This window comes from Eleutherodactylus coqui, unplaced genomic scaffold (genome assembly GCF_035609145.1).
Source record: "Eleutherodactylus coqui strain aEleCoq1 unplaced genomic scaffold, aEleCoq1.hap1 HAP1_SCAFFOLD_206, whole genome shotgun sequence".
NCBI lineage: Eukaryota > Metazoa > Chordata > Amphibia > Anura > Eleutherodactylidae > Eleutherodactylus > Eleutherodactylus coqui.
Genome location: NW_027101779.1, coordinates 4,802 through 32,437, shown reverse-complemented (window position 1 = coordinate 32,437; position 27,636 = coordinate 4,802). Strand labels below are relative to the sequence as shown.

The 27,636-nt window shown below is 42.9% G+C and overlaps 1 long non-coding RNA gene across 2 annotated transcripts; it reads right to left on the bottom strand.

Moving 5' to 3' along the window:
- Positions 1–1,051: 1,051 nt before the first annotated feature.
- LOC136591273 (uncharacterized) lies at positions 1,052–15,478 on the bottom strand. 2 transcript variants are annotated; one of them, XR_010787952.1, is made up of 5 exons: positions 15,229–15,478; positions 2,691–2,780; positions 2,550–2,615; positions 1,542–1,903; positions 1,052–1,322 (listed from the first exon to the last, which is right to left on the bottom strand). It is a non-coding gene; the product is annotated as an uncharacterized lncRNA (long non-coding RNA). The 2 variants fall into 2 exon arrangements; XR_010787951.1 differs by lacking the exon at positions 15,229–15,478 and having other exon boundaries at positions 2,691–3,160.
- Between the last annotated feature and the right edge of the window lie 12,158 nt (positions 15,479–27,636).

Below are 27,636 nucleotides of genomic sequence, written 5' to 3'. Positions count from 1 at the left end.
TTAATGACACTCGTATTTAAAAGTATAGCCATAATATTTATAAAATGTTTTTGCACAAAAATTCTTAATTTGGTCATTTTATTAACCAATACCTCATTGCAAATTTTTTTTGATGTAAGTTATTGTACTAACATGACTTACAAAGTAGGTGCATGTGTTTGCGAATACATACGCACGCGCACCTTGTCCAAGTGTCCACGTGTCCACTTGTCCAAGTGTCCACTTGTCCAAGTGTACAAGCGTACATGTGTACATGGTTACGTCTGTCTGGGAGATATATATATTTATATATATAATCTCTCTCATACACACCCACGCAGACGTATGCATATATGTATGTATTACACACATACACACACACCTGTGGGTATGTTACATACATGCATACATAGACATACACGCGTATACTATATATATGTGTGTACACGCATATATACCCACACATATTTTGGTGAAGAAAACTATTTGTTCCATCACACCATCGATGTTGGGAGTGCATTGCAGCTATTACAGTACTTTCTGCTGAGACTTCAGCACTCGACAGCTCCTTGCTATAACGAAGCCTTGCCTCGCTGTGCAGGGGAAAGGTTCAGCACTGGACAGCTCCCTCCTCCCTTATAGAGACCTGCAAAGGAATACACAGGCAGGCAGGCAGAAAAACAGATAGAGGCAGACAGACAGAGAGAGAGGCAGACAGATAGATAGAGAGAGGCAGACAGATAGATAGAGAGAGGGAGACAGATAGAGAGAGGCAGATAGATAGAGAGAGGCAGACAGATAGATAGAGAGAGGCAGATAGATAGAGAGAGGCAGACAGATAGAGAGAGGCAGATAGATAGAGAGAGGCAGACAGATAGATAGAGAGAGGCAGACAGATACACAGGCATACAGATATATATGTGTGTCAAAATACATACACACACAACCCACAGTTTGTGTGTGTATATATTATACACACTAACATACGCATATGTAGTCATGTATATACATAATGATAGAACGATTAGTGATTATAGTCGAGACGTTCCAAATAAAAAAACCACACACTATATTTCACAAAAAAATGTATTAACATTTTAAAATCTGTAAAGCCTGAATACAAAATTGCACAAATTAAAACATCCTACAAGTTCAACTGGAAATCCAAATTGCTTTCAGTCGGGTCCATGTAGAACTGGAAACCAGTGTAATTTCCTTGCGGATCAGGGTAAGCTGTCCGTATTGATTTAATCACACACGCTGGTATGGGGATTCTATTGTTTTTCCCCGAGAATCCATGTATCCACGCTGTAAAAGAGCGATATGCGCCCACACGCATAACCCTAAGAAAAAACGAAAGGAAATATATTAATATTTCTAAACTTATTAAAAAAATTTTAATAGTCTACATGAAAACAAAAAAAAAAGACGCATTGATATCTTATGTTTTTCCATGTTGCCTTTTTCACTAACCTTTTTTCCTTTTCAAATAAATTTTTTCCTTTGTTAAAAATTATACTTGCATTGTCTTGTGTGTTGTACAATAAAATTGTAATAAATACCTATTGTTTGTGGTGTCGTACTGTCTCCGGGTGACCAGTGCAGATAGTCTTATCGCGTGTTCTATGTTTTCGCGCACAAGCGCATACTGAGCAAATAACGGATGTTGTGTAACACATACGCAAGCTTCTGGTAACATCTGTAGGACTACTTTGTGTTCTCGACAACAGACACACTCCGCCACTGTGGGCATGCAAATGCACTGCCCACAGTGACACCACTCTTTGTTGGCAAGCCTGCCATGGGGATCTTCAGTGGATCCTGAAGCACCCGCTTCTGGTGCACCCTGCGGATCGTTTTGAAAACACTGGAGACTGCTTATGTCCGCCTGAGCATATAGCGAGTCTGCCAGTTGTTGTTGAACCTAAGAAGGGATTAATATGAAGAATACTGTATTTAATGTTTTAGGAAAAAAGGAAGGGGTACATTTTTAATTGTATGGTGTTGCTGAAAGCGGCATGATCATCCTTATTAGGCAGGGCACAGATTCCTGTATGTATATGTGCATACATACACAGACGTACGTACGAGTTTGTATGTATATACACAGATGTACGTACGTGTTTGTATGTATATACTGACTTACGGGTGTGTATGCATTAACACGTACACGCGTGTGTCTGTGTGTATATATATATATATATATTAAATATAATGTGTGTGTACACACGTAATTAAGTGTGACTGTATATACACATACACTCGTTCCTACGTGTGACTGTATATACACATACACTCGTTCCTACGTGTGACTGTATATACACATACACTCGTTCCTACGTGTGTATGTATATACAGATACACACGTACGTTCGTGTGTATATACATACACACGCGCATGTATGTGTGTATATACACACGAAATAATGTATGTGTGTATATATACACGTGTGTGTATGTATATACACACACGAAATAATGTATTGAAATAATAAATTGTACAGGACTGATGCATAGTTGCGGTTTCAAACAATAAACAAAAAAAATTTTATACATATTTCAACACATACCGCCGAATAATGCCGAGTTTCGGGGAAATCCTCATCATTTTCCTCGCTATCAGATTAAAAGTCCTGCTAAAAAAAAAAAAAATGTATTCTGTTTATTACCATTGGTTTGCTGCAACCTTTCTATTTTCAGCAAAAACTTACCTCTCCAAAAGAATCGGATGAATAATCAAGCTCCTCAAATTCAAGATCTTCCTGGTACATGTTTGTTCTTGAATTGGACTACAAAAAAAACTTTAAAAAAAAACAAAAAAACACCAAGTTAGTGGCACTTCAATAACAGTTATGGAAGCAGCAGCATTTTCTAATAACAATCTTTTAAAGGTCCATGGCAGGCATAATTTAGGCAAATTTTAGATTGATTACTGGGCGATTGTGGACAGATTGTTGATAGCTAGCATTATCCGCAGTCTGTAGGCAGATAGCATGCATATTGTATGTAGAATGCAGGTTAATAGTGTCGATTGAAGGCAGTGTTTGTGTGTAGATTGCATGCAGATGCTATGTCTATTCCATGCAAATTTTCCGAAGATTGCATGATAATTGTATGAATGAATTGTGCGGAATGTATGCTGATTCAAAGCAGTTTGCAGTCACATGCACATTGCAGCACATGGCAGGCACATGGTAGCACACGGCAGGCACACAAAAAAAAAAAAGGCAGGCACATGGAAGCATACGGCAGGCACAAAAAAAAGCAGCAAACGGAAGCACACGGCAGGCACATGGAAGCACACGGCAGGCAAATGGAAGCACACGGCAGGCCCCCCAAAAAAAAGAAGCACACGGCAGGCACCAAAAAAAAAACAGCACACGGCAGGCACAAAAAAGAAAAAAAAAAAAAGGACATGGCAGGCACACGGAAGCACACGGCAGGCACAGAAAAAAAAGCAGCACATGGCAGGCACACAGAAGCACACGGCAGGCACATGTTAGAACCCGGCAGGCACATGGAAGCACACAGCAGGCACAAAAAAAAAAAAGGGAAGCACACGGCAGGCAAAAAACAAAATAAAACAAAAAAACACATGGAAGGCACACAGCAGGTATATGGAAGCACACGGCAGGCACAAAAAAAACGAGAACACGCCAGGCACATAGAAGCACACGGCAGGCACCAAAAAAAAAAAAAAATACCCCTGGCAGGCACACGGCAGGCACATAAAAGCACACGGCAAGCACAAAAAAATAAAATTAAATACACTGCAGGCACATGAAAGCACACGGCAGGCACAAAAATAAAGAAAAGAAAAAAAAAGCCGGCACAAAAAAAAAGAAAAAAAAAATACACGGCAGGCACATGAAAGCACACGGTAGGCACAAAAAAAAATAAAATAAGCACATGGCAGGCGAATGGAAGCAGGCGGCATGCACAATAAACACTGCAGTCGCGATAGCAGCACACAGCAGGAAAAAAAAAACGCAGCACATGGCAGGCACTGTAAAAATGTAAGACACATTACTATACAGGGCATGCACAATACATTTTTCATGCACAGACTCACTGCATAAGGCAATGATCCTGTGCTAATAAAAGCATGAAAGAGTACCGCGGAAAGGTGCACTTACCTGCGCTTCTGTGTGGTCAAGAGATGGGAGAAACAGCTGTTTGCTGTTTTCTCCGGTAGACTCCACCTCCCGCTGTGACGCTTTCTGCCGACCAGCCAATGTGGCGGCTGGAGCGGCGTTTCATTCATTTGCAAGTGCACGCCTCCACCGATGACGTCAGTCACCTGCTCACGTGACCGGCGTCTCGGGAGCGCGCATGAAGGCCTCCAGGAAGAGCGAGCATTGCACCGTGGAACGCACCCAGGGACAACGCAGGCGCCATCTTACATGGAGAAGTTTAAAAGTTATTATTTCTGCTAAACTGTAAGTAGGATGCGGTTTATAACCGCTCAAAAGGGCTGCTTTATGACGGGGGGTGACAGGGGGAATGGGCTAATAATATAAAATTTTGCGTTTTGCCTCGGACAACCCCTTTAAAACAAATTAAATTTCAGAAAAGCTTTGGGAGCTCAAGATGAATGTTTATGCGAAATCCAAGAAGCTGTTGTACAAACAGGTAAACTAAACATAATAATTCAAACTAATTGACTTTGAAGTTAATTTTTGTTTATTTAGCATCTATGAAAATATACCTACTTATCTTAACTCTAAGCTGCTCCATTACTTTACTGGGAATATAAAGTTTTGTGCTTAGCTTAAAGCCATATATAAAAGTTCTTCTAAATGTATATAGTATGATCATTTTCCTTAGGACTCTAAAATGTGGCAAAAAATGCCATTCTCACACCGTTATCCTACCAGCTGCAGGGTGTATTTTTTAGTGCTGTGCCACAGCTGCTGCAGAACATCAAAATATACACTATCAAAATAATTTTCAGACATGAATGTCTCTTTACTTCTAAGGCCGGAATCACACAGGCGAGAAACTTGCGCCAGTTTTCTGCGATGCAAGAGCCCGGAAAATGACACAACTATGAAATGTATTTTTTTCAATGTGTTTATTCCCATGTGCGACTTTTCTCTTTATGTGATCCTGCGAGAATTAAAAACCGCAGCATGTCCTGTCTTGTTTCAGAATGGTATGTCTTCTTGCCCATGTGTTCCTAAGGACCCTCTGTATTCTCGCATTGCCTTGTGTTGTCTTGCAATGTTTCTGTGATGCATTTTCATGCGTATTGCTATGGGAATATATGCAAATTTAAGCGGACGTGCTCATCAGCTTCTTAGCAGTGTGGAGGCCTGTTTGGAGCAGCGTGGAGGCAGGAGTTGTTGGCAACTTTCAAAAACACGACATACATTTATATAGACGAGGAGCACTTGATCTATCTGGTGCAGGGGCACCCCATCCTGTGGTACATCAGGAGAGTGGAGTACCATATCAGGAGCCGGAGGGACTTGGTGTAGGAGGAAGTTGCAGAGCTTCTTTTAGGGAAGCAGTGGGAGTCCCCACACTCCCTCCACAATACTGATGCCAGCCATAAGCCCCGTTCCCTGCAAATGATGCAACAGGATACCCGCCTGTATCACATCTTGTATCCAAGCTAAAGGCAGCCCAATAGGTTACTAGAGCCTCCATGCCCCCCTGTATCACAATTTGCATCCAAGCTAGAGGCAGCCCAACAGAGTACTAGAGCCTCAATGCTCCCGTATCACATCTTGTATTCAAGCTAGAGGTGGTACAACAGGGTACTAGAGCCTCCATGCCCACCCATATCCCATCTTGCATCCAGGCTAGAGGCGGTACAACAGGGTACTAGAGCCTCCATGCCTGCCCATATCACATCTTTTATCTAAGCAGGAGATGGTACAACGGGGTACTAGTGCCTCCATAGCCACCCATATCATATCTTGCATCCAAGCTAGAGGTGGTACAACAGGGTACTAGAGCCTTCATGCATGCTGTACCACATCTTGCATCCAAGCTAGAGGCCGTACAACAGGATACTAGAGCCTCTATGCCCACCGTTATCACATCTTGTATGCAAGCTAGAGGCAGTACAACAGGGTATTAGAGCCTCCATGCTGCCCTTATCACATCTTGTATGTAAGCTAGAGGTAGTACAGCAGACTACTAGAGCCTCCATGAGAAGGAAATATATATATCCTTGTAGGTAGATAAGAGAAAACAATGGAATATATACATTTATATAGATATAGTTATGTGCCTTTCTTTTTATATGTATACTAACTTTATTCTCATATGTACTAACTCTATGAAAAACTTAATACTTCGCCTTACATCAGATATGCCAAGATGCTTTGCAAGGCAAACAGAGAAAGAATGTCCAAAGAAACTGGATGAAGGTTAAAGTGAAGGAGAGAAGAGATATGGAGAATGCATGCTTAGCTGCTTTTTTAGAATTGAGTGGGTGATTCTTTGCACTGGAGTTAATTGAATATGTGATTTTCTGCACATAAGCCAGAGGCGCCATATCAAGATAACGACTGTTCAACTATGCATCTGAACTTTCACTATCTCAGGCCGGAAATCCGGACTTTCCATATATGGTTATACGGTGGAGTTGAGCCAATGAGCTCATCACCCATTTCTAGTTATGAGACCAAAGGGTATAAGATCCCATGTAATCTGTAATAAAGCGCGCGGCGCAGTCATGTCCCCGTGTGAGGAACTATACCAGACTTCCGTGTGTGGTGTTTTCTTCCTTACCGCCGGCAGCGGGGCAAGTGGGGTGGGCCTGATTGGTGCTGTACTTAGAATTTCTCTGACAAATGGTGCCGAAACCCGGGACGACAAAACCGGAGCCGTGCAGCCCTGTCCACCCGGATCCACGCCACGGGGAAGCCGTCCTGCTGCAAACCGAGCCTGATCAACTCACAGAACTCCAGGTAAGACCAGCATATATTTATGTTGTGTTTTACACTGCGAGTCTTGCAGCAGGAGGGACTATCTGTGTTTTGTGACCGGACGGGTTGGGTTAAGAGTTCTACACGGTAACTCGTGTGGGCTTCGGGTTTGCCGTCATGGACCACTGACCGTGATATGTGCACCAATCGCTCACCCAGAAACTAGTCTGTAGTCTATTTGTACTTTGAAGTCCATAGTGTTTTAACAATAGTGGAGATTGTTGTATCTGCAGAATTTTTTTTCCTCTTACTTTTCATTTTGTCTCATAGTAGAAGGGACCCTCGGTTTTAGTTTAGTTAGTTAATGGTTTAGCAGAGGAGGAGATGCACTCTATGAGATAGGTCTCATAGAAGAAGGGACCCTCGATTTTAGTTTAGTTAGTTAATGGTTTAGCTGAGGAGGAGATGCACTCTATGAGATAGGTCTCATAGAAAAAGGGACTCTCGGTTGTTTTGCCTTATATATGGGGCTAACGATTTGATTTCAGAGAGATGCATTCTGTGAGGCTGGTTCCATAGGAGAAAGGACCCTCGGTTGTTTTGCCGGTATATAAGGGGCTGACAATTTGGAATTAAGAGGGATGCACTCTATGGAGCGTGTTATTATTATTGTTGTTGTTCTAATATGCGTAAGATCTTATTAAAGAAGACAGAGCCCTTTATGGGCCGCCGCCGTGCGGATCAATTGGTGGAGGAGAGACAGGAGTTCCAATGTGTAAAATGTAAGAAAACTTATGAAAATGTGTAACAAGGACCCGCACGGTAGATTACAGCATGGTGTCTGGGAGGAGGTCTTTAGGACCAAGAAGCGTGCCTTGAAAGACCAAGGTTTGCTAGAAAGTGCTGGAGTGAGGAGGAGAGAGAGACAGTCAGAGAAAGTTAAGTATGTACACATTATTTGTTTAGTAAAGTATCCGTAAGTGAAATGTTGGAAAGTACAGTAAGTGATCAAGAGGGTGTCGGGAGAGTGTCTATTGAAGGTTACATTGGCAGTTAGGTAGGGAGAGAAATATGGGGAACAAGCAAAGTCGAGAAGAAGGTTACAATGCATGTGATTTGTTGGCAAAGAGAGAGGAAAAGGTGTATAATATGTATAATCCATACTGGATGGATATATATATGTGTATATATGTATATACTGTATGTGCAAATGGTTAACTGAGCTTGCTTTTAGATGAGAAAGATTGTTTACATGAAGCTGCAGAGCTTGTGTTTAGTTTTCAAGGTCAAGCGATAACAAAGTAGAGAGAATGAAATAATGACCCTGGAAAATATCTTTGCTTGCTTAAATGGAATGAAAGCTTATAATGAATTTAATTAATTATACTGTCTTACAAGGCAGGAAATATAGCAATTTCTAAGGTATATTCTTACTTATACAGGGGTTGAAAATGCAAAACAACTCAGTCAGTGAATGCATATTCGGAGAGATAACAGTTGGTTTTACAAAGGTGGGGGCTTTCAGATTTCACTCCAAACTCAGGGTCACAGAAACTAAAATACTTTCGCGTTTAATATAGCATATAATAGCTTCAGTAAATAAGAAAGAGAGAATGTCTCAGTCACTCAGCAAACTTTTTTCACATAATTTGTCAAAGATAGCGCTCATTCACAATCTCATCTCAATAGAATCATGTACTTTATAACATTATAGCACTCACCTCAATGTTTTTCAACTGATGTATGTTTGTTTGTCAAACTTTTTTTTGTCTGTGCGTCTGTGTGTACTGGGACACCTTCAATAGGGGGTGACGGAGCAGACTTGAGCGCATGGATGGATGAAAGTTAATGCCCAGTGCTCAGGCTGTGATGAATGTGGGATGTGTGATGCAGATATTGACTAGGGATGGAGGTCCCCCCCAAGCATGGGACTTTACTTGGTTGTGATGTGGATGCTTGGACGGTTAAGCTGAAATGAAGGTGTGAAAAAAAAAGACGCAAGCGATCAATATCGAAGGGGTGGAGCTAGATGATGTAAAGGACGTAATGTTTCATCCCTCTTGTCCACAAGGGAGGGGGTGAGGATCTTGAGCAGCTAGTAAAAGTTTTTTTGTTTTTTTTTCTCTCTCTCAAATTTGATAAGACATTGCAGGCAGGATCAGATTAATAATGAATTTGCTTAAAGGATATCACATTTCCAATATTAATAGATGTTTGTAGATTATTCTGCCCCGATGTAACTCATGTCTCTGTTATTGGTGCTAACATCTTACAGGCCTTATCTGCATCCATCAAATCTTTTTACAATGTGATACTACCTTGAACTCGGCTACTCTTCTTACAATTGAGTATCCTGGTTCAAAGGGGGGGGGGAGGAGAAGGCATAGGTGATCTAGGTATTGCAAATCAGCCATTTTTAAATTTTTTGCAACAAGATTCTGATCTTTTTGAAATAGAATATCAGCCTGATTGTCTAGCATTGATGCAACAAGAAAATTTAAGTTTTAAAAAGTTACTGAAAGCCCTTGTTAACAATGCATATTTTGAGTTGTTTTTTATAGATGGTACCAGGGTGATTGACGACTCCACACTGGATATGTAGTGGTCACACAACAAGATGTCCTAAAAGCAGAATGCTCCGCATGTCGCAGTACAAGAAGCGGAACTAAAAAGGCCATCACTGAGGCGAGTAGAGTGGCCACAGGTAAGACGGCAACCTTTTACACTGACTCCCGGTATGCATTTGGCATAGCTCATGATTACGGCCCAACAGGGAAGGCCAGACAGTTTTTTACCTCAGCAGGACAGCCAATTAAAAATGATGCAGCGGTCTCACGGAGGCCCTACTTCTACCCGACAAAGTGGAAAGCTCACATCAATTCCTACACCGGAGAAGCAAGAGGCAACACCATCACAGACCACACAGCAAAAGTAGCGGCCCTCAAGCCGTGGAAGAAAAGAAGAAAAGAAGAATTTAACAATAACTTTGACTAAACCTTGGACTTTGATATGATCTTGGACTTTGATATGAATTTGGACTTTGATACAAACTTTGAACTTTGATATGCTAAAGACTTTACAGTTACAAGCCAGCAAGGAAGAAAAGGAAAAATGGAATAAAAAGGGACGGCATATGGTGAACAGTCAACAGCACTTGCCTACCACGGTCCCTGTGCCCCATGATGGCCCAGCTGACGCACGGAAAGACGCACCTCTATGTCAAAGCATGAACGAGGACGGGTGGCTCCTTGGTTTTCTGTAGCTGCTGCATCATTTGTCCAATTTTGCATGATCTTTGCCGTAAGCAACAGGGCAGAAGTAAATTTGCCACATAACACTTGCCTAGACCACTCTACCCATTTCAGGGATTGCAAATTGGCTACACTCAGCTCCCACTTGTTGGGAAGCATGAATATGTGCTTGTTGTTGTTGTTGATGTTTTTCAGGTTGGAGACCTACTCTGTTGCCAAAGTAAATAAGCAGGTAACCGCAATGAAGCTCATGAATGAGGTAATCCGCAGATACGGGGTACCGGAAGTGATTGAGTCAAACAAAGGTACACACTTCACAGGTGAAATAATGCAACACATCATGTCTGTTTTGGGTATATTCCAGGCTTTTCACACACCCTACCATCCACGGAGTAGTGGGAAAGTAGATACAAAAGGCAATGAAGAAAACGGGCAAATCTTGAATTGAGTGTCTCCCATTGGTTTTTCTTTTTCTTAGGAGGGTACATGCCACAGTATCAGAGTTTGGGGAATGATTTTCTTGTTAATTTTGTCATAGGTCTCTCCAAGGAATTGTCAATAATGCATTCTGCAGTCTCTGCTTTTCTCCCAGGTCCTACAGATGAGTGTCACAATCTGAACCCAGGTGACAGGGTCTATGTAAAAAGTTTGAGAGAGAAACCCTGTTTAAAGGTCCTTACCAGATGTTGCTTACCACCCCAACTGCAGTCAAGCTCGAAGGAAAGCCCACTTGGATCCACACTTCGCACTGAAAAAACTCATGATCCTGCATATCCTTTACATGCTATAATGTGGTACAATTCCTCTAACACACACCTTTGACTACTGTACACTAGCCCCCTGTTTCAGAACAAATTAATACAATCAAATGTGCAATATGAAGAGTACACTGAGGGTAAGAATCCAATACCGCATCGTGCTAAGAGAGATGTTGACACTCAAGGTGGTAACTTTGATCCACATGTATACATAGATGTAATAGGAGTGCCAAGGGGGGTGCGGGATGAATTTAATTCTTGAGATCAGATTAAAGCAGGTTTTGAGTCCTTATTTGCTATTGTCACTGTTAATAATAATGTAGATTGGATGAATTATATCTATTACAATCGGCAGAGATTTGTAAACTACACCAGAGATGCTTTACAAGGGTTAGCTGACCAGTTAGGGCCCACTGCATCCATGGCCCTAGAGTGGCCCTGGATATGATTTTAGCAGAAAGAGGTTGGGTATGCAACTTTCTGTATGTGTATTATCCCTTTGATCAAAAAGAGTGTGAGTAAGGGACTGGACAATATGACACCAAAATTTCCCTTGTTTGAAAAAGATGAAGAGCCAGTTCCGATAATGCCAACCACGTAAGTTACCAGAAGAATGGAGAAATGTACTAGTACTTCGCCTGCCCCGATCTCCTAAGATGAACTGTCAGTGGACTTCCCATTTGCCTAGGGATAGTGCAGAAGACCTTAGCTTCCGGCGAGGGGACACCCTGTGGGGTGTTAACTTGTACAGATAGAGGGTATGGATGCCCGGAAATAAGCCCAGGGAATCCATGGCCTCCTTCTGAGGTGAGGTAGGGATCCCCCCTCCTAGGAGTAGGGACTTACGGGCAGTGAAGAAACCCTGACACAAGGGAGAGGCGACCGAGGAAGAGTGCAAGGTCTGGTGCTTGATCTCCGTATTAAGTTTTTAGGGGGGTTTGAGAAGGAAATATATATATCCTTGTAGGTAGAAAAGAAAACACTGGAATATATACATTTATATAGATATAGTTATGTGCCTTTCTTTTTATATGTATACTAACTTTATTCTCATATGTACTAACTCTATGAAAAACAATACTTCGCCTTACATCAGATATGACAAGATGCTTTGCAAGGCAAACAGAGAAAGAATGTCCAAAGAAACTGGATGAAGGTTAAAGTGAAGGAGAGAAGAGATATGGAGAATGCATGCTTAGCTGCTTTCTTAGAATTGAGTGGGTGATTCTTTGCACTGGAGTTAATTGAATACGTGATTTTCTGTACATAAGCCAGAGGCGCCATATCAAGATAACGACTGTTCAATTATGCATCTGAACTTTCACTATCTCAGGCCGGAAATCCGGACTTTCCATATATGGTTATACGGTGGAGTTGAGCCAATGAGCTCATCACCCATTTCTAGTTATGAGACCAAAGGGTATGAGATCCCATGTAATCTGTAATAAAGCGCGCGGCGCAGTCATGTCCCCGTGTGAGGAACTATACCAGACTTCCGTGTGTGGTGTTTTCTTCTTTACCGCCGGCAGCGGGGCAAGTGGGGTGGGCCTGATTGGTGCTGTACTTAGAATTTCTCTGACATCCATAGCCACCTGTATCATATCTTGCATCCAAGCTAGAGGTAGTACAACAGCGTACTTGAACCTTCATGCATCTCTTATCACATCTTGCATTCAAGCTAGAGGCGGCCCAACAGGGTATTAGACGTCTATGCCCACCCTTATGACATCTTGTATGCAAGCAAAAGGCGGTACAACAGGGTACTAGAGCCTCCATGCTCCCCCTTATCAAATCTTGTATGCAAGATAGAGACGATACAGCAGGGTACTAGTGCCTCCTTTCAAGGGGTCAGTTTTTCACAATTAATTATCCTTTTGCACTGATATTGTAATCACTTACTTGTATCAAATATCAGAGAGAAAGTTTCATTCCATTCCAACAACTTCTCTTATGGGAGAGATTGTTTTTTGACAATGAGTGTACATGGCGGATTCTAAATCTGTATGTGGGTTTTGAGAGCAGAATTCAACCTTTAAGACCTAAGGCAAACTGCACCAAAATCCATGGCAAAATTCTTACCATTTTGGTTTTTCATTAAACTAAGCTTTTTATGAAGGGGTAGAAGAAGAACATCTTTTGGGTCCACAAGAGGCTCAGCAACGACATTTTTCTCGGCAGAGTCAAGATTTATTGCAGGCCAGTCCGCTTGAATGTAATTTGATTTCCTATCCCTACTCCAAGTGCTGCAGACCTCTTTTCAAATATTTTCCTATCCCTACTGTCCCACATACATAAAAAGCAACAGTATTTAGTGTACCCCAGTTGCATTCCTAAGAGTACAACCATGACTTTTAGATTTTCCTCTTGTGTTCAGCATATTTAATTGAGTCGAGGAGGGCTGTCATGTTTGCATAAAAGTCTCCTTCACGTGAACTGCATGACCAACAGGAAAAGAAGGAAGACGGTTGCTGTTGTGAAGTAATACAGCTTTCAAACTAAGCTTGGAGGAGTCTATGAATAGCCTCCATTTAGTTGGATCATGGTTCAGATTCAAACATTTTATCCAGCCATTAACGTCGCAGCAAGCAACCAGATTGGTTTTATTCCGAAAAAAAGAAGCAGATCCCCCTGACGTTGGAGAAGACTCCATTGCTGTAGTCTTGACCCTAGAAGTTACGCCTTCTCCTTTGACAAGTCAAGCTTTCGAATGAGATCACTCAATTCCGCGTGACTCAGTCTGTGCCATGTATCATCTTTTACCTCAAAGTCAGGGTCATGGGATGTGGAAGGCTTGTTGAGTTCTTCTTTTTCCACACTTTCTTCAGTTTCTACTTTAAACTCATAATGTTGGGGTGGAATAGGAACTGGTCAACTATCTGAATGTGGAATAGCAGATGGAAGATTTGGGTATTGAACTGTTCCTGTTTTCTTCATTGACAATCCTTCCTTTATAGGCTGAGTCAAGCAGAAATAGCAGTCATCTGTATGGTTTGTAGGCTACTGCCAAACCATAGGCACGGCAAAAGCCATAGATAATTTTTTATTTTTCAGCCAATCTCGTAGTTTAACTGAGCAAGAGTTGAAACATATATGTGGAGCCCATGACTTATCCTGGTCCCCTACATTCATACCAAAATAATGCTGATAGGCAGTCTTTATAAGATTGCGTTTCTGAGACGAAAATGTAATTTCACCACAAATGTAACAAAAATTCTTCACTAAATTTACACATTTTTGTGGCATTTTGATATAGAAAATGTTACACTTCAAAGGCACTCCAAAACCAGAAATTCTGAGAAAAGGTAAAGCAAAAACAATATGAAACTCAGTCATAGCAACACTTATTATGTTTATAACCTACAAACATATGGAGAACGTTGTGTTATGTCAGATGAGAGGTGTGAGAACTACCCCCACCCCAAAAAAACCTCCAACAAAATAAGAATGTAAACTCTAAGAAATGATATGTCACTGTATCTCCAAAGCAAGAGCTAATCGGTCATTTTTATGTTGATTTTTGAATTCAGCAGATGAAAATACATAAGAATACGCTAATTTTGAGCCCGAAACAAAATCATCATTGGGCAGTGTAATCAATGTTAAATTTGTACGGCTTCTAAATGGTTAAAAAAACGAAAGCTTTTCAACTCTGCATCCAAAATAAGGTAAACGGATGGAAATATATATCCTAGCAAAAATGTGTACAGTATGTTTGTACATATTTATTATATTACAATTGAAAATGTGAAAAAATGAGAATTTAAAAAAAAATTGCCCAATTTTGGCGCTTTTAATAAATATACACAAATATTATTGGACTTCTGACCTAGTTGGGATAATTTGCACTCACAATGCCTAGGCCTGTGTTCCTTCCAGATTCCGTGGGGTCTGCTCTGACTCGTACTTTCGCTGCTGCAGGGAGGAAAAAGTCTCTCTGACGGCTGGGTCCACCATCTTTGTATCACTATCTCCCTGGCTTGTGATTGGCTCAGACTGGCTGGTCTGAGACTCAGCTTTCCCTCTTGTGTCCGATCTCTCCTACCACATCTTCTCTTCTCTGTCTCTCTCCCTACATTAAACTCTGCCCCCCAATCAATCCTAACCCAGACAGAAACCGCTCACAACACACAGAGCAGGTTAGGGTGACAGGGGTGCAAGAACATACAAGTTGGTTGGGACAACAATGACACAGACATACACACATACACATTCCACATGAGATAGCCAAACAAGAGCTGTGGGGGCCCCAACCTCAGGCAACTACAGTTGTTTGTCTATAATTGTCCTGTATATAACAACCAGTCCACATTTTTTACTAATTAATGTAGAAAAAGAGTTAATTACAAAGGGTTCACTTACTTTTTCTTGTAGCTATATGATATTAAAATCCCTTTTAATTCAGAATTGATCAGGAACTGTCAATCAACACCAGTGCACTGAAACTGCAAATATTAACCCCTTCAGCATTTGTATTTGTTGATGCACCATGCAGCTACAATGTATATATACATCCTCTACTTTAGCGGCACATCTTATCGTGTAGCTTTCTGCCAGTAGGTTAGCTCTTGCTAATAAACAGTGAGGAATGTAGTGGTCAAAATGAGTCAAATTACCAGCTAGCGACAGGCGAAACCAGAAAATTGAAATGGGGATCTTTGTTCTCAGGTCTTCTATTGATGATAGGCATGGGTGGACTGGCCAGTGAACTCACCAGGAAAATTCCCAGTGGGTCGATTGGGTCCTGGGGCCGGTGCTGGGGGTGACAATTTTTTTTTAATTTGACTGCAGAAGTGACATAAAATAAAAAAAACACATTTACTCACCTGGGTCTGTCTTCTCGGCTCATGGGCTCTGAAGTTCACTCAGCATTGGTTTTGCACTGATTTTCACATTACACGGTCACGTGGTTGCTACAATCAGTCTCCAGCCTCACCAATGCTAGGGACTGGCACTAGACGTAGCGATTACATGACCATGAAACCCAGGTGAGTGTATGTGGCTTTTAATTTTAATGCATACAATAGGGGGCAAAGGGGATATTATTATTATGATCAGGAGGAGTATTCTTATTACCAAAAGAAGGACAAGTGAGGCATTATTTTTATTACTAGAAGGTGGCCATGAGGGGCATTATTATTACTGAACGGGGACAGTAGGGGCATTGTTACTTAAAGGAGCCCGTATAGGATTTTATTACTTAGTGAGAGTATAAAAGAAGGCACTTTTACTTTGTATGGGGCACTAAAAGTGGTACTTACTCTGTGGTGCCTACAGAGAGCACAAAAAGGGAATACTCTTATGCTTTATTACTATCTGGGCCACTCTGGATAGGAAGATTATGTAGAAGTATGCAAAACAAAGGCAGGTGGCTAGAAAATTGAGGAGTCACAGATGTCTATGTGTCAAATTCTGCAGACACAGGTTGTGACTGGGAGAAGTCATGATCGCAGTCTGGGCCATATGGATAAAAGGGAAGGGGTATTGGTATTCTTTAAAACCCTTTACTTTCCTAGCACATAGCCAGGTCGCTTTCTCAATTATAACACATTTAATCAATTGATCTTTTTTTAATCATAAGACCTTATCATTATACCATTATTACAACTATTAACCCTTTCCAATCCAATTTGTATCCTGGTTTTCCTAGGGGACTTACTCTTTTTCTGCTGTTATACAATGGCGCTATCTGTTGGCTAAAGCAAGTACTGCATGAGGTGACACGTTGGATAGGCTCCGACAGCAGAGAGGCTGGCAATATACAGTAAGAGAACCCCGATGGACGTCTTCTAACATCGGAGCTGTACAGCCTTAAATCATAATGTCTTCAGACATCAGACAGTGGATTGGAAAGGGTTAAGACATTGCAAAGGCTGGTCATGTTAGTAGCCTAGCTGTAATAAAACAGCAGAATGCTGCTACTATAATGCATCATTATCACTTATCTATGTAGGAAAAAAACTGCTGAAAATTTGCACCATTTGCAAGAATTTTGACCATGACATGAAACCGCAATTATGTTTCTTTCTGTTTCTCCTAATTCATGTGGATTGTACACTATAACCATAATGGTGGAGTAAATTGTATATTCAGTTGTATCTGTGAGTGGTCAAAACTAATCCTAAAGCCTTATGTCCACTTGCATGCACGGATTACACTGCTGAATCCCTGTGTGCCCGGGGACATGGAGAGGAGAAGAACATTATCTTACCTCACCGAATCCAGCGCGGCTCCCCTCCGTACAGGCTGGATCTTCTTTCTTCAGCACTGCGGATGTGTCTGGGCTTTTTTTTTTTCCTTCAAATCTCCTGCTTTCCTGTGGATTTGTAGCACCTCCACAGTGACAGCTGCAGATGTGCTGTGGTGAGGGTGGATTCCATTGATTTCAATAGAACCCGTCGCTGTTGGACCCGCTGGAAATTGAAGCATGCTGCGATTCCTTCCTATGCGTGCATCTCGCACACTGGAAAAAAAATCATATCCGCATGCTTTTACTTGCCATGCGGATGGTAATACATCCCTATGGGTGGCAAGACGCGCAGATCTCCTGTGCAGGAGACACGCACGGATTTTATAATTAAAATCCGCACCTGGACATCGGGTCTTCACAAAGGAGCTGGCTGGTTAAAACATAGTTATGTTTCATATAAAATAACTACTTTTATAGTAATGGGATTTGTCTGGTTTTTTTAACCATAAACTCTGTGGAACTGTACAGGGAAAGCTCTGTGCCCTATAGCAAGTACAAAATCATAGTAAGGTAAGTTCTGCCACCTAGAGGCAAAACATAGAAATGGCAGGGACAATGATAAATATAAGGTTCTGCACATGGGCAGGGAAATACATGTCACCATTACACACTAAATGGGAAACCACTGGGTAACACTGACATGGAAAAGGACTTGGAGGTTTTAGTTAACTGTAAACTTAACTGAAGTAACGCTGCCAAGGCAAATAGGATCATCAGATGCATTAAAAGAGGTCTAGGGGCACTCAGGAAGGACATATCAGAGCCTGAGCGGGTACAAAGGCGGGCAACTGAAGTAATAAACGTAATGGGCGGACTACAATACCCAGGGAGGTTATCAAAATTGGGATTATTTAGTTTAGAAAAAAGACAGCTGAGGGGCGACCGAATAACTATGTATAAATATATCAGGGGACAATACAGAGATCTCTCCCATCGTCTGTTTATACCCAGGACTGTGACTGTAACAAGGGGCACCCTCTACATCTAGAGTAAAGAAGGTTTCTACACCGATATAGAAGGGGGTTCTTTACTGTAAGAGCAGTGAGACTATGGAACTCTCAGCCTGAGGACGTGGTGATGGCAAAGTTGGTAAAAGAATATAAGAGGGGCCTGGACGCCTTTCTTGAGCGATACAATCTTACATGTTATATCACTGATTACTACAGAAGGTTTGGTGATCCGGGGATTATTCTAATCGCCAGATTGGAGTCATGGAGGATTTTTTTCCCCCTGTGATATCGCTGCGCTTTTTTCAATGGGAACGCAGCGATATTGCAGCATGAAAAAAACGCTAGTGGGTAAAAGCCCTAAGGCCTCCTGTCCACGGGCAATTCTGCATTGCGTTATCCGCGGCGATAATCCACATGCGGGTAACACAATGAACGCTTGCCATAGGACAACTATGGAAAGCGCAGCCCGATGTACACAAATGGAAATCCGCCACAATTTTCCGCTCAAGTATAAAATTTGCGGCATGTCACGATATTTTCCTCGATGAACCTATCATAATGATAGGATAATTGCGGTGACTATAGTGTCCTTCCACGACAGAAATCTGCTTGCCCGCGGGCGTAAAACCGCAACACCCATGAACAGGCAGCCTTAGTGCTCCCCCCTCTGCCATAGGGGAGGAGGGGGAAGCAATAAAAGGTCTTCGCGATCAGCCTATATTAATGATAGGCTCACCACGAAGAGTCGCTGCATGCAGCAATTTTAATCACACGAGCGGAAAATCGCTTTCATTTTCTGCTTGTGTGCAGTAGGCTACGCTTTCCATAGTAATCCTGGCATGCGAGTTCCGTGTGCGATTTATTGCCACGAATCTCGCAATGACACCTCGCCCATGGACATCCAGCCTCATTGAGGAAAATTGGCTTCTACCTCACTGTTTGTTTGTTTATTTGCCTTCCTTTGGATCAACATTTGGGAGTAATAGGCTCACCTGGATGGATGTGTCTTTTTTCAGCATGAGAGTGCATTCACATGAGCTTGTACATACATAGGTGCACACAAAACCGCGCACCCATGTACATGCACAAACATGCATGAATGCAGGTCTGTGTCCATTGCCCTCAATGGGGCCACGGCTGCTGTTGGCGGCCCCATTGCAATCACAGAAAATGGCCGTTAATTACTGACTGAGGAGTGCATATAGATGCATCCTCTCACCATGCAGGTAGCTGACTACCAAATGGAGGAGCCAATAACACCTGTGCAGGACCCCCCTCACTATCAAGAGGCAGTGTGAGTGGTTGTTTTATCGGTCTCCTGCACAGGTGTAATTGGCTCCTCCATTTGCTGGTCAGCTACCTGCATGGTGAGAGGATGCATCTATATGCACTCCTTACTCAGTAAGTAACGGACATTTTCTGTGATTGTTTTTAATTCTTGATTTCCCCTTCTGTGATGCATTTATATTAGTGTAGGGACCCACTACAACGCAAGGAACCGTGAAGTGGCTAGTGGGCTCATGTATCTTGGCCAACATCCAACCAATGCCTTGCATTTATTATCTATCATTCACATACAGTGTGGCATTAAGACTCCAGGTTGGCGGAATCTGCTCATTCACCTACTCCTGGAACCCCTGTAAAAAATCCTCATGACACTTCTACAGTTGTATATAATTCCTCTCATAAGGAACATTCATACATTATCTCTATAGCTGTTTTAGGTACTGGGTTGGAGCATTAGGTGTAGCAGCCGCAGATGTGGAAAGAGTAGTTGGGGATGAGCCAGGAGTCCGCAATAGGAGGTCTTATGGGCAGAACAAATGGAGTAGATGGGTCGTGTTGTCAAGAGGGAAGCCAGGGGTCGGTATCAGAAGGTCTCAGTGTTGAGTTAGAAATGGAGAAAGTGGGTCACGTTGTCGGAAGGGAAGCCAGGGGTCTTATCAGAAGGTCTTCGTTGAATAGCAGAGAAACAGGCAGTAGTAGAGCTTGATCAATGGCTGCTGAGGCACAATATTCACGCAAAGGAGGCGGGAACATGGCCTGGTTTATATAAGAGGCTTTATCAGAAACAGAAGCATGGCCATTTTTATATAGGAGGCCTAATCAGGAACATGGTGGGGACAAGACAGGGAAACAGAGAAGCATGGCTAGGTTTCAGCAGAGGAGCTGTCCAAGACCTGGACAGAGCTGCCGACTGGAGCGCAGCAATATTCTTGAGGTGCAAGCGAACTGTTCAGGCCAGAGATTGGATGTAGGGGTAAAGGAGGGATTGGAGTCGAATGGGCCTGTGGTGCCTCACACTGAGATGGAGATGTCAGGATGAGGTCGGTTAGTAGGGGGCGGAAACAGGAGAAGGTCAGTTTTTGGGAGGTTCAGTTTAAGGTAGAGAGTGGACATAGGGTTAGAGACCACGTACATCCGGTTGCATACTGAAGAAACGGTGCTGTAATGTCATGAGAGGAGGTGTATAACTGGGTGTCGTCGGTGTAGAGATGGTACTGACAGCCAAATCTCCTGATGGTCTGTCCTGATGGTAGTGGCTGTGTTAATGGAAAAAAGGAGGGGGCAGAGGACTGAGCCCTGGGGGACCCCAACAGCAAGGGAGGAGGATCAGTAGGGAATAGTTGCCCCTCGATTTAGCCGTTAGGAGGTTGTTTGACACTTTAGTCAGAGCAGTTTCTGTCGAGTGTAGAGGATAGAAGCTGGACTGTAGGAGGTCAAGAGGAGAGTTTTCTGATAGATAGCTTTTAAGGCGGGAGTAAATTAGGCTTTCTAATAATTTGGAGATGAAGGGGAGATTTGAGAAGAGTCGGTAGTTGGCAGCATCGGTCGAGTCAAGAGTCGATTTCTTTAGCAGTTGGGATATGATAGCCTATTTGAATTAGGAGGGGGAGATGCCAGAGTTTTGGGTGTGAACGGTCTGAAGGTCCTGTACATATGGTAGGCTGGTGGGTCTGATGAGATTCTAGGCAGCTTGACAGGCAAAGAGAGGAGGTTATGGTCCGAGAGCGGGATAGGGGAGTTAGTGAAGTGGCAAGCAGAGCAGAGACGGAGAAAGACTAGATCAAGAGTATTGCCATCTCTATGAGTGGGAGAGGCTGTGAGTTGTGAGAGACCAAGGAAGGAGGTCTACATTTGCTGTAATTGAGCCTCTAGAACATGCAAACTCGTAGACTGTCGAAGTTGGCATCCCAGATGGTCCAATACATGTTCTATTGGCGATAAATCTGGCAACTGGGCAGCCATGGAAGTGTGACAGTGTTGTAGAGACATTCCTAGAAACCCTTGTTGTGGGCGGCCAACTATTATCCTGTTGGAGGCAGCCATGAGAGACAACACATGTGCCTGCAGGATGTGCTGAACATATCACTGAGCTGCCATTGTCCCTCGTACCACCACTAGCGGTAGCCGACTGTCATGCAATGGCCCCCAGATCATCACACCAGCAGTGTGAGCAGTGTACCGCTCCACAGCAAAGGCAGGATTGCAGTGTTCACCCTCAGGTCTCCAAACACGAACACAGCCGCCATCAATGCCCAAACTAAACCTGGATTAATCGCTGAAGACAACTGGAATCCACTTTGTAGCATCCAGTTTAATCGTTCATAACACCACTACAAATGGTGATGGTGCGTGTCAAAGGCAGTACACATCATGTGTGCCATGAGACCAAAGGTCCTTTAGCCAAACACCTGGAAATGGATACAACAGATGCAGGGGTCTAACGATGGTGTCACCTGTTTCTGGATGGCGGACAACGAAACACTTTGAACTGCTCATACTTGTCGAACGATCATATGATGTTGTCTACTGGTGGTCTGTCGAGGGGGTCCTGAGCCCAGTCCCCTTGTGTGCCTTACACATCCACTGGTCCCAACACCTCCTAACAGTCTGGTCAGAACGGTCCAGGTGTCGGCAATTCCTTAATATGACCATCCAGCTTCTTACATCCCAAGAAAAACCTTCTGTGTGTCTTAGAGGCGTCTAGTGGTCAACAAGCTCTACACAAGCAGAAGAAGAGGTCACTGCACACAAGTAATCACTGCTAAAAGGGATGAAGCTGATTTTTAATCTGCATGAATTATTTTAGCTCCTGTTGTTCTAGCATATGAAGCGGGGTTTTAAAAAAAAACAAGAAAAACCCCAACATAGTCTGACTCTTCGAACTTCGCGCCAGTGTGTGTGAGCGTGAAAAGACGGGTCCTGCCGTAACTCTTCTTGCACACAACATGCGAGCGTCCCGGTAGTGGAAACTAAACCAGTGATCAGTGGTTTCGTATCGTCCCATCATGCGGCCACATAACGGCCCGTGTGTTGAGGCCCTTACCAAGGATATTCATCGGGGATCTTACAAGATGCTATATAATACAAACCTGCAGCAAGACAGTGTTACATGAGACTGGATTTATCACCAAATCACAGCAAAATCATGGAGATTCTGATCCTGCCCTTATACTTTGTATTAATAGTCAGCATTATTATAGTATTACTACTGCTGATTCCGGAAGGTCTCAGATGCTCCTCGAATCGCTTCTCTAAGATGTGACAAATGTCTTCTCTAGCAGTATAAGGCTGCTGTCACGCCTGCGTTGGGGTCGCTTCAGGGTTTCCGTCTCTCTGCTCCATTTTTGGAGAAGAGAAACTGAAATAAAACAGAAAACAACGAATCCATTTTTCCCCCATTGATTCCAATGGGGTTTCAATAAAGCAGAAAGGCTTCCGTATGCTTCCATTTCATTAGATTTTCGTTTCTTTGGATGATAAAATAGCGCAGTCTGCAGCGTGATTTTTCTGTTTAAAAAACATAGGCCTGACAGAATGAAGGCAAACAGAAGCCTTTCTGTTATTTTTCAAACCCCATTGAAATCACTTGGGTAATAAATCATTTTTTCTCTCCTCTAAAAATGGAAACCGTGAACTGACCGTCACGCAGGTGTGAGCGCGGCCTTATTCTGTAATCCCTGTGCCTCGTGTTTTGTATGTGGGATATATGTGTTTGTCAGAACTTCCAAGTCATTTCATGTTTTAGAATCTCAAACATTTTGATCTTAATTAGAGATGAGTGAACCTACTTGTTTTGAGTAATTACTCGATCGAGCACCGCGATTTTCAAGTACTTCCGTACTTGGGTGAAAAGATTCGGGGGGCGGGGGGAGGCGTGGCGGAGCGGGGGATAGCAGCAGGGAACAGGGGGAGCCCTCTCTCTCTCCCTCTCCCCCCCACTCCCCGCTGCAACCCCCCACTCACACACGGCGCCTGCCGAATCTTTTCGCCCGAGTATGGAAGTACTCGAAAATCGCGGCGCTCGGGCGAAAAAAGGGCCTGGCCGAGTACGCTCGCTCATCTCTAATCCTAATGTAACACATACAACAACAGTAGTTTCAGGCTTCCCTCACACAGGCGTTGTGGTAAGCGCTACGATTTAAATTGAGGGGCTTTGCAGCATTTTACTTTAGTTTTGATGAGGAACGCGAAACGCTCAAAAATAGAACAAACCCTGCTGGAAAATCACAGCGCTAAAAGTCACTGCAATCGAGCGGCTGTCTGAGCGGTCTAATCGAAAACAATGGGAGCGCTATACCGCGATGCTGAAAACGCCGCTCTAGTCGTGGTAAAAAATGTCTCTATGAGGGAGACCGTAGGCAGGTGTGAAAAATGCTGCAAAGTGAGAATGCTTTCAGAAAGAGAAGAAGTGTTCTCAGTTTCATCAAAAACCAAAATGCAAAGTGAGTGAAGAGAGGAATCTAAATCAGTATTTGGTGTGACCGCCCATTACCTTCACAACAGCATCAGCTCTTCTAGGAACGCTTGCACACAGTTTTTGAAAGAGCTCGGCAGGGAGGTTGTTCCAGACATCTTGGAGAGCTAAGTACAGATCTTCTGTGGATGTCGGCTTGTGAAACCATTGGTCACGTTTTGCGGGCGTGATTTTAATCGCTTAGTAAGGTTGGACTTGATGGATATTTGTCTGTTTTCAACCTGCATAAACCAAGTAGCTGAAGAGTTTGTGCCTGCTGCTGACATCTCCTGATGCCCCCCACCGATGACGGTTGTCCCACTAGACCCCTTGTTCCCCGTCTTCCAGTAGTCAGGCCATATTCAGCGTCAGAAACATCCAACACGGACTTCAATGGAAATCCATGGCATAAATCTGCATGTTAACGGTAGATCTCTGACATGGATCTGGATTAGAGCTGCCGTAGGTAAGCACACCAACTACTTGCATTCAGTCTGTATGTGGATACACCGCTGCGGAATCCACAACAACAAGGGACATGTCACTTCTCTTCTTTCCATGAAGCCTTTGGGCCATGTGCTGTCTGTGGTAAATCCCGGGCAGCACATGACCCCATTATAGCCTATGGGTCTATGCAGATTAACGAGGACCGCTAACTCATCGCATGCTCTATTCCTGTCCGTATCACGCTGATGCATGGCTATGTGCTATATCCAAGTGAGTCCCACAGCACATGGACAAGTGTCCGCGTGTTGTCCGATGCAAGTTAAACCCCAATCACTCGGGCGCAACTTGTACACACGGTAGGTGTGCACACAGACTAATGCAGATTCCACCATGTGAACACGGCCTAATGGATACAAGTAGTAATCTTGTATATACTCTATGCAGCACTAGTTACAGGAGGTCCAACCATGTGAACACGGCCTAATGGGTACAAGTAGTAATCTTGTATATACTCTATGCAGCACTAGTTACAGGAGGTCCAACCATGTGAACACGGCCTAATGGGTACAAGTAGTAATCTTGTATATACTCTATGCAGCACTAGTTACAGGAGGTCCAACCATATGAACACGGCCTAATGGGTACAAGTAGTAATGCTGTATATACTCCATGCAGCACTAGTTACAGGAGGTCCAACCATGTGAACACGGCCTAATGGGTACAAGTAGTAATCTTGTATATACTCTATGCAGCACTAGTTACAGGAGGTCCAACCATGTGAACACAGCCTAATGGGTACAAGTAGTAATCTTGTATATACTCTATGCAGCACTAGTTACAGGAGGTCCAACCATGTGAACACGGCCTAATGGGTACAAGTAGTAATCTTGTATATACTCTATGCAGCACTAGTTACAGGAGGTCCAACCATGTGAACACGGCCTAATGGGTACAAGTAGTAATGCTGTATATACTCCATGCAGCACTAGTTACAGGAGGTCCAACCATGTGAACACGGCCTAATGGGTACAAGTAGTAATCTTGTATATATAAAGCTGAAAGCCCTCACTGACTCACTGACTGACTGACTCACTGACTGATTGACTGACTCGCCAAAAGTTCTCCAACTTCCCGATATCGTAGAAACATGAATTTTGGCACGAGCATAGATTATCTCCAAAATAGGAAAAGTAATTGGGTCCCAACTCGATTATTCAATTCTAGCGCAAAAGAATTGGCGTCGAAATTTTACGTACATAATCTAAATCTGTCACTTCCCAATGTCATAGAAACTTAAAATTTGGCACGGGCATTGATTATGACATAAATAGGAAAAGCTAATGGGTCCCAACTCGATTATTCAATTCTAGCGCAAAACAATTGGCTTCAAAATTTTTCGTGCGGAATGTAATTTTTTCACTTTCCGGTGTCATAGAAATGGGAAATTTGGCACGAGCATTGATTATGTCATAAACAGGAAAAGCTAATGGGTCCCAACACCATTATTCAATTCTATGCGCAAAAGAATTAGCGTCCAAATTTTACGTAGATAATGAAAATCTCTCACTTCCCAATGTCATAAAAACATGAAATTTGACACAAGCATTGATTGTGTCATAAATATGAAAAGTTAATGGGTCCCAACTCGATTAGTCAATTCTAAGCGTAAAAGAATTAGTGTCCAAATTTTATGTACGTAATCTAATTCTCTCACTTCCTGATGACATTTTATATAAAGGAAACGTCGCATGGTTTCCTCCACGTGGTGTTTCCTGGGTAACGCAGAGAACTATGCAAAATGGTGAACATATGTTTTTCTTCAGTATCTCTAAAGTAACCACGACTTCGTAAGATTTTCCGTGTGAACACCAGATAAACACCAGTACCAAATTAACTCGGGCAAAGCCGGGTATATCAGCTAGTCTTGTATATACTCTATGCAGCACTAGTTACAGGAGGTCCAACCATGTGAACACGGCCTAATGGGTACAAGTAGTAATCTTGTATATACTCTATGCAGCACTAGTTACAGGAGGTCCAACCATGTGAACACGGCCTAATGGGTACAAGTAGTAATCTTGTATATACTCTATGCAGCACTAGTTACAGGCGGTCCAACCATGTGAACACGGCCTAATGGGTACAAGTAGTAATCTTGTATATACTCTATGCAGTACTACTTACAGAAGGTCCAATACGTCTTTTGTTCCAATATAAGGTTCCCAGATCTCTGTGGCCGGGCTCAAACCAACGGATTTGAATTGCGGATTCTGCGATTGCCATCTACTCCGAGGATCCGCGATAATACGCAGACATTGAAAGGCATTTTTTTTCTTCACACTCGCAGGTACGAATTGTGGATTCCCTGAGTGGAAGACAAAACGCAGCATGCTCTATTTTTAGCATATTACACACAGACGACCTCCTTTGTAGTCAATGGATGAGAGTGTTCCGCAGCCCAAACATGAGAGATTTTTCGCCTGGGCGATATTCTAATATCATTCCCTGCTTACAAGTTTTCTTCCGTGGGGAGGATACGCTCTATATACGCATACATCCGCGTGGAAAATAGCATGCATCCGCGATCAAACGCAATTACTTTCCGCGACGGATCACAGGTTTTCGGATATGAATATCCGCATGCAGAGTCCCACCTGTTTGCATAAGCCAGTCTGGCTCATGAGAAGTCTTTGGCTGGCATCAGAGCTATGTTTCATGCGGCACATTGACTTGCTCTTTTAAGGGAGGAAAACTTTAGGGATTGACTTCATTTCTCCTCGTTACCAACAGAGATCCCGATTGGCCTAGTTTCACAACGGCGAGGGCAATATCAAGCCGTGTTTCACAGCCCAATATCGCACTTTCCACCATGTGAAAGACCTGTGGATGTGAGGCATTTTCATGTGGCAGCAGCGCCTGAGCTGGAATATGGTTTTCTCCAGCAGGCTTTAGGGTATTCTGTAGCTTCCCAATTGTGTAAAAAACCAGTATGTGCACACTGACCAAATTAGACGTAAGTTATCAGTCTCATGTCCAAAATGGCTCTCTGGGCAGGAACGTCCAGACAGCCTCTTTTATTGAAAGACATAACACCTGCCCTTTATGGGCGTTTAACAGATTACATCAGTAACATATATATATTCTTTTTCGCTGGGTTATATAGAATTCCCCGCCTCCCCCTCTCCACACCTCTCTCAAGTCCGGTCTACATAGGAGCCTTTGTCTTAACAACGTGGTCAAAACTGAAAGTATCTCTTTGTTGGAGAAGTTTCTGTGCTGGGGATGGGAAAGGACTGGGAAAACACTCAGTATTGAATACAGGTATACATGTAGTACTAGGACTTTTAACTCTTAGAGGCTGCTTGTGCAACTTTATGTATTCA